Raw genomic sequence first — 12,161 nt, 5'->3', positions numbered from 1 at the left:
GATGGGCATTATTTTCAGCGCTTATCTATACATATTTTTTTTCCAATCGATTTTTTGTTGTTGTTCAGAAAATAGCTTCTTGTGTCACTGTGGGTATTCTTAGTGAGAGCATAAATGGTTCCCTGACTCCTCATTCGACTTGTATTCTGTTTCTTTTGTTACGTATTTCCAGTGCGAGTGTTCCACATTTTTAAATGGTTCTCGTAATTTCTCGCTATATATATCCTGTTTATTTAGGCGAAAAAGTATTTAGAAATAGCAGCATGGAGAGATGCACGATGGACAATATACAGAGACGGGAAGAAGAGCACACGGATCAGGGGATAAAAACTCGTAAAATGTTAAGGAAAGTAAGAGGACTTGGGCAGGCGACGTCGCAAGAAGTGGTGAAGTATGGTGAATTTATTTCGGACCGTACGTATCCAACTGCGCTAATCGAAGGTTATAGGGGGAAGGACAACATCAATAGCAGTTCGGAAGAAATTAGTTTTTTTTATTTATATAGATTTCAAAGTGATATCAAATGGAGAGACTGCTGATAGAATGGAATCCAAAGCAGGGCTCACGCCCGAGATAACGACCGCCGTGGGGTGGAGTGATGAGGTCAAATGATACGCGGGGGCCAGATGAACTGTGGCATCACAGGACCATGAGGGATTGCGATGATGCTGGTATAGAAATTATGATGATGTAGATTTTTTTCATATAAATTTATCCTAACAAACCTTTTGTCCTTCTAACCATCACGGAGATCAACCCTCCAAGATATATCATGCAGTTTAACACGTATTATTATTATTAATAATAATGTTTTTGGGGTTTGATCGCGTTCTAAATGTGTCGCAACTCTCCACCACCCGACATGGCCAATAAGTAAAAAAATGTGTCACCTTAACAAAACGCCAATTAGTTACTTCTTCAGCCCACCGGTGTGATAGCCCGTGTCGATGGTGGAGGGTTGCGACACATTTATAATAACGCGATGAAACCCAAAAACCTTTATTATGAATACCTTATGCGGCTGAAAAATACAGATGAGCTGGTTGCATTATGAGTCAAGAGAAAACGCCCTTCTCCCTCTGTACGTTGCAGCTCTATTGAGATGACAACCATCCGGTTGTTCGCTATGACACCAGTTGGGGAGGAAAGTTGGGTTTGCTGAGTGTGTAAACTAATAGCGCCAACAGCAGCAGCATCAATGCCACCCACCCGCACAAGCTCGGCGGGACTTTGGGTGATTAAAACTGCTCACTGACAGATTAGGTCAAAACTCGCTATGCTTGCGGTACTAACTTGGGAAACTATGTAGGGCAGTAGGTTTTTTTAAAAAAATTGTATTCTTATTTCTACTGTGAGCCATTTAGTTATTCGCTATCAACATGACGAGTTTTCTGTTTGCTCTCTTGCAATCATTGGTAACGTGCAAGACACTGCTGCTTCTGTGCAGTGTCAAGCCAGGACAGATTCAGCTTTAGGCTTATTTGAGAAAATCATTCTAAATTGACAAAACACAACACAACTGTCATGCGCAAACATTTCCCACAACCAGCGGCTGCCAACTTTCCCGAACTCACACCGGCTACTCATCTTCAGCGTGCGAACCAGTCATTACCCACCAAACCACACCTGCATTCTACCGCAATAAGAGGGTGAGAAGACAAATCCTCCACAATTCACCAAGTCAGCTTAGGACAGAGGCAAGGGGCGACGTGGTGAAGCCGTCTCGCCGTGTGAAGAAAGACTCCCACTACAATGTATATACAGGCGCTGTGCCATTAGGGTCTCTAAGCAGAAATCGTGTTTAAACCTTAACCTTTACATTCATGAACTGCAAACGGAACGACAGAAGTGATACAGACAAGAGACAAAGATATAGTGGGTTAAAATAACATGCAGACAGTGTAGATAACTGTTGACCAAAGATAACGATGTAGTGACATGAGAGAAAAAGGTAACGAGACAGATATAGTGATGTCGTGAACTGATTATCACGGTTGGCAACAGTGATACATGCAAATAAGAGACGGAGATGGAGTTAAAAGACAAAATAACGATGTGGACGAGAGAGACATGAGAAAGGTGAATTCACACGTTATGTTAATTGACCTGTTTATGTTCATTGGGATTTGAATCGGAGAACGACATTTGATTCGCCCCCTTGAGCCACTCGGGTCCCGAAGCGTTCGCTCTGTCCCCACGGACACAAGGCAAGAGCGGCCCGAAGATGCTGGATGTACGTACTGCAGGTATGCTGAACTTCTTTCTCACCGTACGCAGCTAATCGTGGCAACGTTGGACCTCGGCGAGGCTGTACCGACACACGCAAGCCCCTCGATTTCATTACATCACCGACCGCTCGTTCGGCCACTGCTTGGGCTCTGAGCATCTCCACTGGCACCCGGTACGAGATACGGAAGAAAGAAAAAAGCCGTGCCCTGGAAGGAAGTGCGTTCCTCTTCATTTCGACCAATCAATGGGACGGGAGGACCTCAATTTGTGAGGGTCACCCCGACAAGCAAAGTTGAGTGCCATATTGCATTTCATGGGCCTTGAGAAAGGAGAGATCCCACCCACCTCCCCCCCCCCGCCATCTGTGCAATGACAGCCACCATCTCCGCGAGGCTTACACACAGCCCCAGATGTCTTGCCAGGTAGGGACACGACCGGAGATTTACGCAGAGTGTGCATGGAGGTGCGCTTCCGGTTGAAGCAAATTAAAAAAAGAAAATTGTTGGACGCCAGAGAGAGTGAAGCGATGTTATTACGCGTCGTTCTTCCCAGCACGCAACTACATTGTATTGCAATGCATCGTTGTGAGTGCTGTACAACGGAGGGGATGAGGAAGTGTCAGTGTTAACGCTAACCTACAGTAATCGGCTTAGATCAACAATGTGCATGCAAATTCAGTATGACATTTAAGAGTTCCATGCTCTTTCTGTGTAACTGGTGTAATAACAGGAATGGCATTATAACTGTGGTACTGAATCTCTGTAAATCCCAGCAGAGCCTCGACATCACCATTGCATGTGTTTCAATATAGACTTATTATACATTTGAAAGTGTGTAATATTAGTTTTACCAATACACCATCCTTTGTTTTGATATATCTTTGGAATTCGCACATTTTGGACTTGTGATTTTAGAAAGTATCAGCAATTGCATAAATGTTTTCTTTTCTCTCTCTTTATTACCTTAATCTGTCTATGTGGCCAGTCATGGCATATCATATCGTGCCATAATATAGTATATTAAACGATGTGGTAATACACTGCTGGATAAAGGCTTCCCCACACTCTTGTCAGTCATTGTGCCTATTTTTTTGACCACACTCGCTAGCCATTGCGGGTTGGCAAAGCGGGGAGGACCCAGAACCTGTTCAGATATCAATCGCCACCGTTGCCACTGCTGGGAATCAAACTCAGGTTACTGTTGGGCGCTACTGCATGTTGCCTCCGATTGGCTACGTACGGTGGGAAAGAAGTTCAACATACATACATTTTAGCGCAGCGCACTAACCACTGCTTGACATATCACATATATACATATTTAAAATCTAAAAAAAAACAACCTTATCACATGATACGGGTCATTAACACGGGATAGGGTCTTTCTAACTCGGGTTATCTTATTTGAAAGCCCACCGATCTGTTCTTAGGCAACGTGACACTGGAGAATCCAGCAGTGAAAAGGAGACGCATCTGAAATGGATGCTATCGATGTGAAACCGAGGTTGACTGTGCAGAGAAAAAGTCTGTGGGAGGGGTGGGGGGGGATTTATTCGGGGGAGGGGGATGGGTTGTGCCCTGCCACACTCAGCAGTGCCTTCAAATCACTGCGGCTGTGTTTGTGTCACACCATTGTGTTCCGTTACCGAGCACTTTTTTCGAGGCGAATAAAGAATCACTGTGGACAATAAAATATGAGCTTTTCACCCATCACCCCCAAAAATGAATACGAAAAAATGCAGTCATGCTTTCAACGGAAATAATTAAATTATTTAAACTAACCCATTTAGACAATTATAGTAATCGAGAAATGCAAACATCCACAGCATTGAGAATGCAGGATTCAATTTGTGTGAAACTATTGTTAAAAGCCTTTTAACCACATCACCTATAATGTGCGTGACGTCATCACATCTTAAAAGCTGAGCAGGTTTGCGCTTGGATGGGTGACCACCGTCCATAAACAGGTGTAATGTGCTGTAGGGATGCGGTGTGAGTGCCAGATATCAGTGCTGCTGCATCCACCGTTGTACTGCACTTCTATACTCCCACACGCATGCTGCAGCAACCACACACTTACTGGAGTGCTGAAGTACAGTCAAATTTACCGCCATAGTACACGTGGCATTGGAGTGACCTTATCCAGCAGTGGGTCCAGCTAAGGCCTATACGTGTACACAGACACAGTAACTACCCCCCCCCCCCCCCCAATGAGAGTAGCAGCACAGTGGGTAGCGCACCGCTCTGTGAGCCATATCAACCTTAGTTTGATTCTCGGTCACTGCTAACGTCGGTGGTGAGTGATACCTACAAATCCTTTCTACCCAAATGACCAGCATGGCGCATACTCTTTGGTTCTTTCGGTAAAGTCACGTGGTTAGAAATAAAATTAAATGAATCGAATCACGACGTTTCGATATAAAACATATCGAACAAAGTCATCATGATGACGAACGCTTGTGTTGCGATCGAAACGTCGTGATTTGTTTTATATTATTGCATTTCTAGCTACGTGACTTTTACCGAAAGAACCAAAGAGTATGGATTCCTGCAGTCACGAAAACTTCAAATCAGCATGGTGCAGTATGGTCAATCAACCAACCCTCATTACTGACACAAAAAATAGGGAAGACCTTCATCCAGCAGTTAATTGACCAAGTGCTGTAAATAATTGGTGTAGTTAATGTGCACATTGCATATGGGGGAACAAATACAATGTTAAGTCTAATGTAAATATATTTAACAAGGTGACAACTTAAGCAATCAACATAAAAACAGAGTAGAGTGTTGTGATGACGTTAATAATAATATTGGATAGTGATTCTTCTAGAAAAGTCGCTTTGAAATGTATCAAGCACATTGCCTGCCGTGTGGACATATATAGCTACAAACTCTCCTATTAATTTCCTCGCTATTTTATATATGTTTAAGCAAAAGCAAAGGATGCCAAGCTATCACGATACCCTTTCCAGAAGGCAGGATTCCCTCTGCAGCCTCCCTGTCCACCCACCACCTATGCACTCACATCCATTGCATACGTATGTATTTCAATGTATGAGCAGCTTCTCTTTCCCACTGCACCATTGGCCCGTTATGTAACGCCAACTTGCCAATTATATTACCGTCGGCATGCTCAAATTTGGGCGCGCGTGTGTGCACGATGATTGTTCAGCGCGCGTGAGTGACAGCGTGTGGCTGCGTCAAACGCTCGCGCGCGCACAAAGACAAATATCCCCCGAAAAGCCTCTTACAGACTGTAGGGGCAAGTGCTGTTAGCGAGTAGCACCTATCAAGGCCAGCACGGCACACGAGGGGGTGGGTGGCCAGCACCACGCCCGTCCGCCTTTGTCTCCCCAGTGGCGATGTTTACACACCGCACCAGGTAACTCATTTGAGGCTGAGTCGACCTCGGGGAGGCCCAGGACCGGTTCAAATAACCGTCACTTGGTGTTGGCCGTGAGCGGGAATCGAACCTGGGTGGCCAGGTTCGTAGCGCAGCGTAGCGCTCACCGCTACACCACCGCACGCACGCACACGCACACACCGTGAGTGCGGCTGCACCTGCAGGTATCAGTGGCGCGAGCCGCACAGGTCTGGTGTTGTGCATCTCCCGCTTTGTTGGCGAGCAGCAGGCTGAAAGTGTAGACCCCTGGGAGACCTGGGGCTCGCCACAAATCAAAGGCCACAGCCGCCCCCCTGCTCAGCCGATATGCGAGATGGTTCGAGGCTGGGAGGCTGGCTCTTGGCGGGAGGTGTGTGTGGGGGGGGGGGGGGGCGGAGGGATGAGGGTTGGATTCCTGTTCGCTCACTCATAGTAGGTAAGAGCCACCTGCCTTCGCCTGCCCACGGGATGCATAACCAAGCAGGCGGGGCTGGGGAGGAGGGCCCACGACGTGCCTTGTGCGCGGACGCGAGAGACTCAAACTTGGAGCTGATTTTTTTGGGGGTGTTTGGGGGGAAATGTTGCATGCGATTGTACATTTTTAATGGCAGTGAGAAAGCGCAATGTAATGAATTGGGCATTACAGGTAAGTTAATGAGTCGTCGTGAGTGTGATTAAACTTCCGACGATCACAAAGGGCGTTTGTGGCACTTGTACAACTGGATTTGTTTCCAGTGGTTGTCGTCAGCCCAGAGTGAACATATGTTTGGGCTCAACGCATAACACGCATACCAATAAATCATGGGAATAATACGTCTGCCGAAAAATACCACAGCCCATACCGAATATGACTTTATCAAAGGAAAATGGAAACCACAGAGAGAGGGGGAATTACGTGTCGAGAACAGTTAATATAGTTCTTTTAAGTAGGCTGCATTGAGAAATTGAATTTTTGCATACTGGAAAAATATCATACTTTAGCAGTTAAAGTAATAATTTTGTATCTGTCCAAAGTAATCTTATCAGCGAGATGGTAAAATGGTCATGCGTCGTAATATAAGTTTGCATTAATATTACTAGGCATTATTAAAATGACTCTGTAACGCGAGTGTGACGCGGCACGTAATTTTGGCTGTGGGGGTAAGGTGCTGTTACACGATCAGCGTCGCCCGTGCGTCTCATTAGACATGACCACGTGGGAGCCCCGTAGTCATTTTCAGTAATAATCACACCCCTGGACCACAAGTGGTCCCAAGTATCTGCAGAACAGACCTCTGAGAACAGAAGCCATGGGACTGCTTCTGACCCTAATGGCTACACTTATCACAAATTCTCCGCCAAACACAAATGTGCCTGAAATTGGCGATTGTTTTATCCTTTCGCTGAAAGCCCGGTGGAAGACTTGCCCGAGAAAAAAAAGGCAGCAGTAACAAAAACACCAACAACCACCACCGCATTAATTGACTTACACTTTATTTAGAAATGGAAGAAAAAATTATGAACGAATTTGCACAAACATTTTTTCGCGGTAAATTGCAGCAGTATTGCCGTACACATTGTGCGCAGTGACATTTCTGGCGACGCCTTTCTTAGCCGCAGGCGAATCTGGTAATTGCTTGGGGTAAAGCTGCACAGCATATTCAAATGATAGCTGCCCCATATTTCTAATGAGTCAAGGAAAATCAAATTACCTTGTTATTAGCGGGAAATTTTTAAGCTGCTTTAAAAATGTAGCTGAGGATAATCAGAGCCCGGGGAGATATTCCCCCCCCACCCCCCTCTCTCTCTTGCTCTCCTCCCCAATCTCTCTCTCTCTCCATGTCTGGTTGGAAGGGAATAGGCAAATGCAGCAGCAGTAAGAATATGGGGGTTGGAAAGCAACGGGTGTTAATTTCTGCCTTGAGGGGGTGGGGGGCACCGAAGGGACAGGAACTCCACCGTGGGAGTGAGTGGAGTCCACATTTTATTGCCGGCTTGCCCGAGGGTTGCTTGGAAAAAACGGCCCGCCAACAACTTAAATCGGCGGCACTGGCAGATACCATCCACCGGGAGTGGAAGACAAAAAATCGTTCTTCGGTGCGACGGCATCCCAACTCGCCGCCGTCGCCAGACCACCGGTACATCGATCATTTCTATACATTTGCATGTATTGTGCAAAGTGCCTGTCCGTCACACTTTGTATCCTCCAAATGGTACGTCGGAGGAAAACGTGCGTATGACCAAAAATGTTTTGCCTCGCTGAGAATGTTCACGGAAAAATTGCCGCCGATATTATCGACAACATTTTAGATGCTAAATTCACAAAGTAACGTCCAGTACAAACAAATCGAAGTCCATTTTCTTCCATAAGAATGATGCGTGTTTTATTAGTAGAATCTTCTAAAATATGGGTCCCCCCCCCATTGATAATTATTATTTAACGCCAATGTTGAGACATGACGTCATAATCCCTTGAGTCACGCCTGTGGCTTCGGTGGCAACAGGGGGTGAGGTCACCGCACACCTCTGCGTGATGAGGTCACCCTTGCCCCACAGCGCTAAGTCAGACGTTTAATGTGCAACGTGCCTCAGAGCACTCCAGCGCTCTTCTATTGAATTACCCATTTAGCGCAGAGCGCACCACAACGGTCTGAGGTTGCTGCCTCGCTTAGTGTTAGGTGGGCGTGTTGAAATCTAACCAATCGGAGGCTCCGTACCTTCCTGCAAACCCTTTGGTTCGTGGATTGCAACGTGCGCTCTCATTGGCTGAGCGGGTGCGTGACGTCCACGCCATTGCGTGTTTCCGTACTGTTTGCTGTTGTGACGTTTCTAACCCGCCCCAACTGGACATCTGTGAAAATAGCTTAATGGCTCATCGGATTCCTTCAGTATGAATCAATATTCTCTGGTATACAGGAGGTCGTTGATTTGATCCCGACCCTGACGCCTGTAAGTTTGAATTCAGTATGTTCGATGATTTTTCTCCGGGTCCTTTGGTTTTTACCCTCCACATTTAGAATGAACGTGCGTTCAGAGTATTTGGCTGCTATACATTTGTAGAGGTGTTAACTACGCACTGTTCGATAACCTGCATTGCCACCAGGTATAAAAGGGGCAGTGCAGCGTTACCTCTGGGTGCATAATGGTTGGGGTCAGACGAGGTGAAGTGGAACGTAGCCACGGTTTGGTAAGAACCAATCAGCCAGTTCCACGTGGGAATGTGTGATTGGTTATACCTGGCCACGAACGAGTATAAGAAGAGTGACCCAACAGAGCTCGGGGAGTTCTCTCCCTACACGAAGACCGAAGCTCGGGCTGAAGACTAGCTAGGACCCTGGACCAGCCTTCCAGCCCTTCTGAAGGCTAAGGCTCGGGTACCCAGTGGTCAGGACCCACCGGGCCAGCGGTGGGTCAGATAGCCTCCCCTAGGTCCCAGCCGGAGGACTCTAGAATAGCGGTAGACGTGTAACTCCCGCCAAGTCCGGAGGCTGTACCTCCTTAGGGTATCGGGTGAGGGGACCGGATACCCCTCTGTGTGTGTTAAGGACTGTATAAGGAAATAATTACAATAAACAGAGTGTGCCTCCTAAGAAGTTTATTCGTCTTTATAAACACTATAACTGGAGTCAGAAGTGGTTGAAAATGGAAACAAGGAGCTTGGCCCACGTGCAAAGTCAGAACGAAGGAAACTCTGACTCACCTGCGGGAACCGCCAACTCCGCTGAAAATGCCGGCGCGTCGTCAACCGCCCAGTCACTGGTTCAGCAGCCGGTCGCTCCTCCTGCCATAGGGGACGGACTCCGGGCAGTACACAGCCGTCTCGCCCAACTTCTGCATGCCGCGGCCTCCATTCTCGACGAGATCAACTCGGAGGTCGCGGGCGGGCCGAATCAGCCACCAGCAAATGTTCCCGCCATCGGCCAAGATAGACATTTTGATTTTCCCACCGGGGAACCACGTGGTCCCACCGGAAGCGGAAGCCTGGGGCATCCTGGGAATGCTGGGGACCAATCGCAACCTGCAGTGTCATCAGCGCAACGCTGTAAATTCGAGATACTCCGCGGATGCCGCATCATCACTGTACTAGCAGGGTACAGTAGACGCTATCGGCCAGACAATCACCGATCTCCGGCTCGTGGCGGTGCAAGCTGAGGAAGAGACGACGTCCGCCCTCCAACAGCGCCTGCCCATCTTCCGGGAATTCGCGTCTGAAGGGGTCGACTGGGCGGCGTTCCAGCGTCGCTTCTTGAGCCACCAAGAAATGGTGGCTGGTCCGACGCACAGGCGCTCCGAGCGCTACCGGCCACCATGGACGACGATGCTCTCGCCTCGCTCCTCACCATCCCCAGGCAACAAAGGGCAACTCTTCAATCGGCCCTGCGACGGATGTCCGACGTCTACGGGCCTCCATCCGACGCCCGCAGCCGATTTTACGACAGGCGACGCTGCCCTAAGGAGTCTCCGTTGGCATTCCGGAACCACCTTACTTGCGATGGCAAGAGCGGGTTACCCCCGCATGGACGATGAAGCCATCAACGCTATCATCCTCCAGAAAATGCTGGATCTGGCGCGCGAGCTGCACATCATCATCTAAGCGGTGGACGATGACAGTATGTGCTCGATACGAGCCGCTCGGAGCATCCACGCACATCTACTGCTCCACACGGATTCGACCATCGCTGCCTCGGCTTCGACATAGGAGCCTGCCAGCAGGGACGCCGAGTTCTCCCCCGACCGGGCCTTCATAGCGACCAGGTCGTCCGGCCGGCGATCGTCCAACCACGCTGTTCGCCGCGACGACCAGTAGCGGGGATGGCCTCCCCCACGCGGTGACGTGACATGTTTCAACTGTGGCCGACGAGGCCACATCTCCTCCGAGTGCCGTGCGCCTCGACGATGCCCCTCCACATCCCGAGGCCAGGACTACAGGACGCCCATGGCATCGCGGCACAATCAGGCAAGTCGCGACGCCTCTCACGCTCGGCCCTCATTCACACCATACACACCGCAACGCACCATGAGGAAGGCTCGCGATTCGGCGTATGATGGGGGGTGTTCCGGCGATTCTTTGCGGCCACTTGGACCTGGGCAGTGGTCTGAGTTGGCCCATAGGGTAGTCGCAGCGACGGCGGGTTCATCCGTGGTTGTCGGATCGATTGAGGGTGTGGAATTCCGTGTATTGGTTGATACTGGTGCGTCGGCTACGATAATTTCAGATTTGATTTATAATATACTGTCCGTACGATGCCGCCCCTTGGAACGGGTTTCTATCCCGTGTTTCGCCGCTAATGGAAGTTCGCTAGGCATTATTGGGCAAATTTGTGCGCAAATTTCGATTGGTGACATTAAATTGGCAGGGCCTATTTTGGTCTCTTCTTCCCTCGCCGTGTCGTGTTTGTTAGGCACTGACTTTCTCGCGAAAATGCCTATTAAGATCCTTGTAGGTCAAGGCTGCAAATGCCTCGGTGCAGGCGTTCGTCGCGAGCACAGTCCGCATTCCGCCAGGGACACAAATGCTTGTGCCCTTGCCTCGGTACATGGCATTTTGCTGAGACCTTCAAACACAGCTGCTAAGGGGTTAGATTTGGTGGCTTGCCAGACCCTCGTAGCAGCTGACAGGGAGCCGTTCTTGCAGGTTTTGAATGTCAGATTGTCCACAACCGTCATTCCGCAAGGAACTGTGCTCGCTCACGCGACCCCGGTGCTGCTGGGGACCGGGGTCATGGGACACGTGCGTGACACGCCACAGGTTCCACCTCCTTCCGAATCGGATGAGAAATGGTTGGACGCGCTCTGCGCAGACACAGGTGAGCTGTCTCATTCGCAGCTAATTAAATTGCGCACTCTTCTGCGAGAATTTTCTGATGTATTCAGTAAATCTAAATTTGATATTGGCTGCACCAAGCTACTGCGTCACCACATTGATACTGGTGACGCTGCCCCAATTAGACAAAACCCGTTTCGGCTTAGCCCGGTGGAGAAACAGCATGTTTAATCGGCCGTGGATGACATGCTGGAGGCCGATATCATTTCTCCCTCCACTAGTCCCTGGGGTGCTCCAATAGTGCTGGTCAAAAAGCACGATGGCAGTCTTTGTTTTTGCGTTGATTTTTGGCGCCTAAATAAAATCTCGGTAGCTGACGCCTACCCTCTCCCTCGTATGGATGAGTCATTGGATGCCCTGGCAGGGGCGCATTATTTCTCCACTTTGGACCTTCTGTCGGGGTTTTGGCAACTCCCCCTCGACGAAACGTCAAAACCTAAGACTGCTTTTCGGACACCATAGGGCCTTTTCGAGTTTAATCGATTGCCCATGGGTCTCCACTCGGCCGCAGTGACGTTCCAGAGGCTCATGGAGCTGGTCCTCGCTGGGCTCCAGTGGGACTCATCTCTCATTTATCTTGACGACGTCATCGTCTTTAGCCGCACGTTCGGCGAACACATCAAATTATTGCGTGCTGTCTTCTTGAAAATGCGGGCCGCTAACTTAAAATTCAAGCTGCAGAAGTGTCACCTTCTGCGTGAGTCTGTACGCTATCTGGGCCACATAGTCAGCCGCTCGGGAATCTCTACCG

Source organism: Petromyzon marinus, chromosome 11 (assembly GCF_048934315.1).
Source record: "Petromyzon marinus isolate PM22_M1 ecotype Great Lakes invasive population chromosome 11, UKy_Petmar_22M1.pri1.0, whole genome shotgun sequence".
Taxonomy (NCBI): domain Eukaryota; kingdom Metazoa; phylum Chordata; class Hyperoartia; order Petromyzontiformes; family Petromyzontidae; genus Petromyzon; species Petromyzon marinus.
This window is presented reverse-complemented; position numbering follows the sequence as displayed.